This window comes from Ahaetulla prasina, chromosome 4 (genome assembly GCF_028640845.1).
Source record: "Ahaetulla prasina isolate Xishuangbanna chromosome 4, ASM2864084v1, whole genome shotgun sequence".
Taxonomy (NCBI): Eukaryota; Metazoa; Chordata; class Lepidosauria; order Squamata; family Colubridae; genus Ahaetulla; species Ahaetulla prasina.
Window position 1 is genome coordinate 16,385,659 of NC_080542.1, and position 8,709 is coordinate 16,394,367.

Genomic DNA, 8,709 nt, shown 5'->3' on the forward strand with positions numbered 1-8,709 from the left:
TTGCCATGTTTTTCAATTGGTAGAAATCTAGCTTACCGTAACTTCTCTATTCCTGATATTCCTGAACCTCAAATATTCCCACACTTTCACAGACTCACTTATATACTGTTAAAGTCCTTTGTTTGTTTGTTTCAAAATGGATCTTTGCCTTTAGGGATTTAAGATAACTTTTTCCAAGGAAAATGTCTGTTCAAATCCACAAGACCATTTATGATAATGTGATTCAATTTTTGATAGGTCAGTTGAATTCCATTCTTGGTAAGAGCTGCAAGACATCTGTCTAGATTTCTTTGTAAGACTAAGGGTTTTTTTACTCTAAGTAACTGACTCAGTTGGCAGTCAGAGATTTTCTATTGTTGGGATTCAAGGTCCTACCACTCAAAATATTTCTTGTGCTCAGAGGTGAGTTTCACATAATTTTACAACCAATTCGCCGTGCACCAAAAATGTAAATGTGCATGCTCACTTCACACATGTGCCTGGCCTTCCATATATCTGCTTTTCTCACACGCATAGCTTGCACACATGCACATGGCTTAGAAAATATGGCTAAATAGGATAGCATACCACTGGCATGGGTAGCGGGTGGGCGGTAGGCGACCTGCAGGTAGTGGCACCCGCTGGTCGCCACTACCAGTTTTCTCGATCCGGTCCAAACCAGCTGAATACCACCACTGCTTGTGCTATTACTGATTTCATTTTAAATGCTAATGATCATTTCTCAACATCACATTGCTTCATTTTTTTAATAAATGCTTAATCACTTCCCTACAGAGAAGGTGGACTTAGATTATTACCTCGCTCCTTCATCAGTTCATCCAACTAGCTACCGAAATATGGTCTATATTTATTTGTAAATATACAAAATAGCCCAAACTGTTGAGTTTATGTTTAATTATGCTGAGTAACATTTCTTTGATCAATAAGGCATAACTTCCATCATGTCCTACTCAAGAGGATTGAAAATGGACATCCATATTTGAGACAGATGCAATCATGATGGGTTTGATTTGTCTCTTCTTTCTAAGTATTCTCTCAATTCTTAGGATCCAAATTCAAATTTGTGATAACGGTGGGTATATTCCACAAACTTGCAAAAGCTGATGCAAGCATTAAATGTATAGACAAGATGATAGTACTTTAATGAAAAATTTCGACAGTTCAAATAAATACAGTTCATTAACAAATAAAATGAACCTGTCAAAACCTTCCTTCCTTCCTTCCTTATTTATTTATTATCATCTATTTTACATGATTTTGCTGTTCTAATCATGCTGTCAGGATTCCAACCGATGCTCTAAATAAATCATGAGCCTCACACCAGGCTTCAAAAGAAATCCAGTTATTTATTAGGAGCTTCATGTCGGCACAGACCATATGAAGCCAATTCTGACCTCACTTAATTTATGTCCTGGCTCTGACCCTGTTTCCCCACTTCCTCCCCCACAAGGTATCAGTCACATTCTCCAACAAAGCAATTTCGCGGGTTGTAGAGATCACTTCCCTCCAGCCACTGTGGGTTCCTTTGGAAACAACTTTGGAGTATCAGTTGGAATGTGCCTTGTTTTGACAGAGATACCAGCTCCTTGATGCAGCTGTGAAGTTAGTTTTCCCATCCCACTTGCCTATGGCAACTCAAGAGCAGGCCAGGGATGGACCATCCTTTTCGCCGATATGATCTTCTATTGTTATGCACTATTCTTCTTATGAACTCTTGCAACTGCGAGGTGCCCCCGCCTTGCAGGAACGGCCCGCCTTGTTACCAAGGGCCGGCCTCAATGACGGGTCTTGGGACCCACAGAGGTGGCATGCGAAAAGAAAGAGCCTTTGGGTTTTTTTTAGATAGGGCACTTTTAAGGGGTGGGAGGGTTAGGGCGGGTGTTGGGGGTAGCCCGTCGGGAGGGAAACCAGTTCCTGCGCATGCTCGTGGTGATTATTTAACGGGTTCGGAGGTTATGGGGGGGGAATGTGTTCCTTTTTGTGAGGGTGGTTCTATTTGCACGGTAAGTGGGAGGGGCAGATATGGCGGAAGGGGGGGATCGTATCGGTTTAGGGGGACACGCGCTCGATGTTTGCAGGCGATCGCGTGCCCCGATCCCTCTGACTTCTCCCGTTCCCCGGATGGTCAAGACCCTCAGAGCCTGGGCCTTCGTCTTATGTTATGCAACGCACGGTCCGTGGCCAATAAGGCCCCCCTAATACATGATCTTATTCAGGGGGGCGCCGCGGATCTTATAGGCGTTACGGAGACCTGGTTGGGCACCGAAGGGGGCGTGCCCCTGGTCGAAATGTGCCCACCGGGCTTCCGTGCATTTCATCAGCCGAGGGCCCAGGGTAGGGGTGGGGGGGTGGCGGTTGTTATTAAAGAGAGTCTAGAGCCGAGGGAGACCACTGTACCTCAGATTGCCGGATGTGAATCCCTCTTTGTGAGATGGGGTCATAGGTGTCAGATGGGCTTGCTAGTCGCATACCTGGCTCCTTGCTGCGTGACAGCTGCCCTGCCCGAGCTCCTGGAGGTGCTTGCTGGGGTGGCAGTGGAGACCCCCAGACTCTTAGTCATGGGGGACTTTAACTTGCCATCTGCCGGCTCGTCATCAACAGTGGCTCAGGAGTTCATGGCTTCCATGACGGCCTTGGACCTGACTCAAGTAGTGGATGGCCCCACTCACATTGGGGGAGGCACACTGGACCTGATTTTTATCTCTGGTCAGTGGTTGAAGGATCTGGACTTGAGAGATGTAGTCACAGAACCTTTTTCATGGTCAGATCACTCTCTCCTTCGCCTGGACTTTCTGACCGCTACCCAACACCGCAGGGAGACGGAACCGCTATGTTGGTTCCGTCCCAGGCGCCTGATGGACCCGGAGAGGTTCCGGACGGAGCTTGGGCCATTTCCTGAGGGTCTGGCTCATGGCACGGCAGAGGAACTAGCCGCAGCCTGGGAACGGGCTGCGGCTGGGGCTTTAGACCGTGTCGTGCCTCTGCAGCCTCTGACCCGGCGTAGATCCCAACCGGCTCCTTGGTTCTCCGAGGAGCTGAGGGGGATGAAACGCCGGAGAAGACGCCTAGAGAGTTCTTGGAGGTCTAGCCGTTCAGAAGCTGATCGGACACTAGTTAGGTCCTATACTAGGACCTACCTAGTGGCACTGAGGGAGCCGAGGCGTTGCTACGTCTCCTCCCTCATTGCGTCGGCAGATAACCGCCCAGCCGCCCTGTTTCGGGTGACCCGTTCCCTCCTTCACCAGGGGGAGTGGGATGACCCGTTGCAGGGACGTGCTGAGGAGTTTAACGGTTATCTATATGATAAAATCGTTCAGCTTCGGGACGGTCTGGACCAAAATTGCGGTGATTCAGATGGGGCGTCTGAGGGTGGTCTTGGTGATATTGTCTGGGATGAGTTTGACCCTGTGACTCCCGAGGACATGGACAGGTTGTTGGGTAGGTTGAATGCCACCACGTGTTTACTGGACCCGTGCCCCTCCTGGTTGGTGTTGGCCACTCAGGAGGTGACACGAGGCTGGCTCCAGGTGATTACGAGCGCTTCCTTGTTGGAGGGAGTCTTTCCGGCCGCCTTGAAAGAGGCGGTGGTGAGGCCCCTCCTCAAGAAGCCTTCCCTGGACCCGGCTGTTTTAGGTAATTATCGTCCGGTCTCCAACCTTCGCTTTGCGGCGAAGGTTGTAGAGAGTATGGTGGCATATCAGTTTCCCCTGCACCTGGATGAAACTGTCTATCTAGACCCGTTCCAGTCCGGTTTCCGGCCCGGTTACAGCACTGAGACGGCTTTGGTCGCGTTGGTGGATGATCTCTGGAGGGCCAGGATAGGGATGTTCCTCTGCCCTGGTCCTATTAGACCTCTCAGCGGCTTTTGATACCATCGACCATGGTATCCTGCTGCGCCGGTTGGAGGATTGGGAGTGGGAGGCACCGTTTATCGGTGGTTCTCCTCCTATCTCTCCGACCGGTCGCAGACGGTGTTGACAGGGGCAGAGGTCGGCCCGAGGCGCCTCACTTGTGGGGTGCCGCAGGGTCGATTCTCTCGCCTTCTGTTCAACATCTATATGAAGCCGCTGGGTGAGATCATCAGTGGCTTCGGTGTGAGGTACCAGCTGTACGCTGATGACACCCAGCTGTACTTTTCCACACCGGGCCACCCCAACGAAGCTATCGAAGTGCTGTCCCGGTGTTTGGAAGCTGTACGGGTCTGGATGGGGAGAAACAGGCTCAAGCTCAATCCCTCCAAGACAGAGTGGCTGTGGATGCCGGCATCCCGGTACAGTCAGCTGAGTCCACGGCTGACTGTTGGGGGCGAGTCATTGGCCCCGATGGAGAGGGTGCGCAACTTAGGCGTCCTCCTGGATGAACGGCTGTCTTTTGAAGATCATTTGGCCGCTGTCTCCAGGAGAGCTTTCCACCAGGTTCGCCTGGTGCACCAGTTGCGCCCCTTTCTAGACCGGGATGCCTTATGCACGGTCACTCACGCCCTCGTGACGTCTCGTCTGGATTACTGCAATGCTCTCTACATGGGGCTTCCCTTGAGGGGCATCCGGAGGCTTCAGTTAGTCCAGAATGCGGCTGCGCGGGTGATAGAGGGAGCCCCTCGTGGCTCCCGTGTGACACCTATCCTGCGCAGACTGCACTGGCTACCTGTGGCCTTCCGGGTGCGCCTCAAGGTTTTGGTGACCATCTTTAAAGCGCTCCATGGCATAGGGCCGGGCTATTTACGGGACCGCCTACTGCTACCGAATACCTCTCACCGACCCGTGCGCTCTCACAGAGAGGGACTCCTCAGGGTGCCGTCAGCTAGGCAGTGCCGTCTGGCGACACCCAGGGGAAGGGCCTTCTCTGTGGGGGCTCCCACCCTCTGGAACGAACTTCCCCCAGGACTCCATCAACTTCCGGACCTCCGAACCTTTCGTTGCGAGCTTAAAACACACTTATTCATTTGCGCAGGACTGGATTAGTTTTTAAATTTATATTGGTTTTAAATGGGTTTTTATTATTTATATTGCTTTTTAATTCGGCTTTGTAGAATAAGTTTTTTAAATGTGGTTTTAGTGTGTATTTATATGTCTTTTACTTGCCTGTGAACCACCCTGAGTCCCTCGGGAGATAGGGTGGTATATAAATGTGATTAATAAAATAAAATAAAATAATAAAAATAATGTTTTGCAAGTTGACACACAAAATCTGGGTAGCTTATTTATTTATTTATCATGTTTATAAACCACCGATATTCCCCCACATTATTTTATTTAATAATTAGAAGTGTGTCTACGTAGACTGAATGACACGTTACATTACAAACAATTTCTTATTAGTGGGATATAGATACATGTTGGGGGTATGGAAAGTAATTTCTAGATTAGAAATCAATGTGTATAGAATAGCCTGAGAATATTTGGAATAAAAATGTGGATAAAATATATGAATTTGGTTTCCTACGGAATGGCCATTGAAGGAAATGTGTTTGAACCTAGTTGCCAGCACTGAGAGACCATACAAAGTCTGGGAAGGGAATTGAAGAGAAAAACATTCAATTTTATGTAATTGCAAAAAGGCAAACTGGTATGCATATGAATTTCCACATTTCATCGTACAATTGTCAAGGATCCATTTATACTTTTGACAAAGAGTTCATGTGGGAGCCCCCTCCGTAAACCATAAGGCATAAGAGCCATGGTGGCACATTGGTTAGAATGCAGTACTGCGGGCTACTGCTGCTGCCTGCCGGCTGCCTGCAAGTTGGCAGTTCAAATCTCACTAGGCTCAAGGTTGACTCAGCCTTCCATCCTTCCAAGATCGGTAAAATGAGAATCCAGATTGTTGGGGGCAATATGCTGACTCTGTGAACCACTTAGAGAGAGCTTTAAAAAGCACTAATACTATGCTATAAACCAGGGGTCTCCAACCTTGCTATAAGCCATCAGTGATTCAAACAGGCAGTTTCATAAATGACAACATGCTTAGGTAGAAAGAAACCTTTGGAGAGTTTCACATCATCCAGAGGCTCTGTCTTAATTGGTTCTGTATGAATATGGCCGGGAAATTCTTCTAACCATTTCCAGTATTCTGTATTTACCCAGGCTAGAATTAAAAACATCTTGTAGTTCTTTTTGATATCTTGCCTAACTGATGGGGCTCAACAATCAATCACTATAAATTAAAAAAAGGAGGGGTTTTGTACATACACACACACTGTTAAATGAGGAACTTGGCTATTAGAAAAATGAGAAGCATACTTGGGAAAACTATTCTGTTGATACACTATGCAAAAACTAACCCTACCATACACAAAAGAGGTGTCGGAAGTAGCAGCCAGAATTCTCCAACCTCTAGGAATAACAATAGACTACAAACCCACAGCCACCACTCCAACGGGAATTATTTAGAACCAAAGGCAAGATATAGAAAGATGAAAGAAACAATTTAATTTACAAAATCAACTGTGACTATTGCAACCAATTCTACATAGGACAAGCATCACGTCAATTGAAAACCAGAATCTATGAACCACCAGCTGGAAGTCAAAAGTCATGATCCCAAATCCCTAATCACTACCCATAGTGACACTGAACAGCACCAATTTGACTGGAGCAATACAAGAATCCAGCCATGCCACCACCTGCCATGCTCACAAGTTTATCAAAGCCTGGAACTCCACAAGCAATTCCATCAACAGACACATTTATCAGGGTTCCGACCCAATGCCCTAATTAAATCATGAGCCTTGAGCCAAGCTTCAAAAGAAATCCAGTTATTTATTAGGAGCTTCCTGTCCGCATGTTCCAAGTGAAGCCAATTCTGACCCCACGTAATTTACGGCTCAGTTCTGACCCTGTTTCCCCACTCCCCTCAAGGTGTATCATCAGTCACATTCTCCAATGAAACATTTTCACATTTTTCTGGCCAAAATTAACCCAAAAATTGGCTGAAAGTGGCCTGAAAAATGCAGTGAAAACAGCCCCCAAATGCCCCCAAACAGTTCATTTTTCAGGCTGTTTTTGTGCAGTTTTGGGGCCATTTTCAGTCTATTTTTCAGGACATTTTTCTGTCCAAAATTGGCCAAAATACGTCGCCAAGAAACTTCCAATTTTATGCGGGAGAAAACCTGAATAACCAAAGACCTACATACAAACACCCGTGAAAACCTCAGAAAACATACACACACACACACACACACACACACACACACACACACACACACACAAACATATACACACACACAATTTAAAATGAGAGTAGTGTAAAATACAATAGTTTTAGGATAAAATACAATAATTTGATACATAAATATATAAAATGGAATAAAATGACATAAAATTATATTTCTTTATCACCCCTGCAATCTACCCTGATCAGGCCCACATATGCTGATCTCAGAAATTTTTAATCAGAAATCTGTATTAAATGTCATTTTCAGATACTGGCTACACATGAGACCAGAATCTGTTTGTATAAAGGGGCAAGAGATAAGTACCTTGAGCCACATATTAAATGTATGACCCGGTGGGAGGCCCATTTTAAAACAATACACATGAGGTGTGTTATTTTAAAACTGGCCTCCTACCGGGTCATACATTTAATATGTGGCTCAAGGTACTTATCTCTTGCCCCTTTATACAAACAGCAATCGAATAATATATGAATCAGATCTTGTACCTCTTCAGCTCCACAGATACATATATGTTCATTGTATGTGATAGAATGGAATCTCCCAAATTTAATCCTTGTATCAAGCTGTTCAAATCTTGCTGAGGTAAATGTCTCCTTGAGATGTTTTGGTAATTGTGATTTTAAATAGTTGTTCATTTGAAAGGTGCCTTTATATTTGCTCAGCCATTTCAGGTTAGCAGCCTTACTAACTGTGGCTATGTCGTTTTGAGCTTCTATATCCAACTCTAATATGTCAGAACCAGAGGTGGGTTTCAGCAGATTCTGACTAATTCTGGAGAACTGGTAGCGGAAATTTTGAGTAGTTCAGAGAACCAGTAAATACCACCTCTGAGTGTCCCACCCTCATCTATTTTCTGCCTCCTGAGTCCCAGCTGATCGGGAAGAAATGGGGATTTTGCAGTAACCTTCCCCTGGAGTAGGGAGGGAATGGAGATTTTACAGTATCCTTCCCCTGGAGTGGGGTGGAAATAGAGATTTTATAGTATCCTTCCCCAGGAGTAGGGAGGGAATGGAGATTTTACAGTATCCTTCCCCTGGAGTGGGGTGGAAATAGAGATTTTATAGTATCCTTCCCCAGGAGTAGGGAGGGAATGGAGATTTTACAGTATCCTTCCCCTGGAGTGGGGTGGGAATGGAAATTTTACAGTATCCTTCCCCTGGAGTGGGGAGGGAATGGAGATTTTACAATATCCTTCCCCTGGAGTGGGGTGGGAATAGAGATTTTACAGTATCCTTCCCCAGGAGTAGGGAGGGAATGGAGATTTTACAGTATCCTTTCTCTGCCATGCCCACCAAGCCATGCCCACCAAGCCATGCCCACCAAGCCATGCCACGTCCACCAAGCCACACCCACAGAACCAGTAGTAAAAAATTTTGAAACCCACCACTGGTCCTAACTTGAACACATCGGGGTTGGCTAATACACTTGATAAATAAATAAACTTGTCTGCAAAATCTATAGTGACCAGATTTTAACATTGGTAAAGTGGGACACCATTGACTGGGCGGGGGGGTGCTCTAAATTTTTTTAGTACC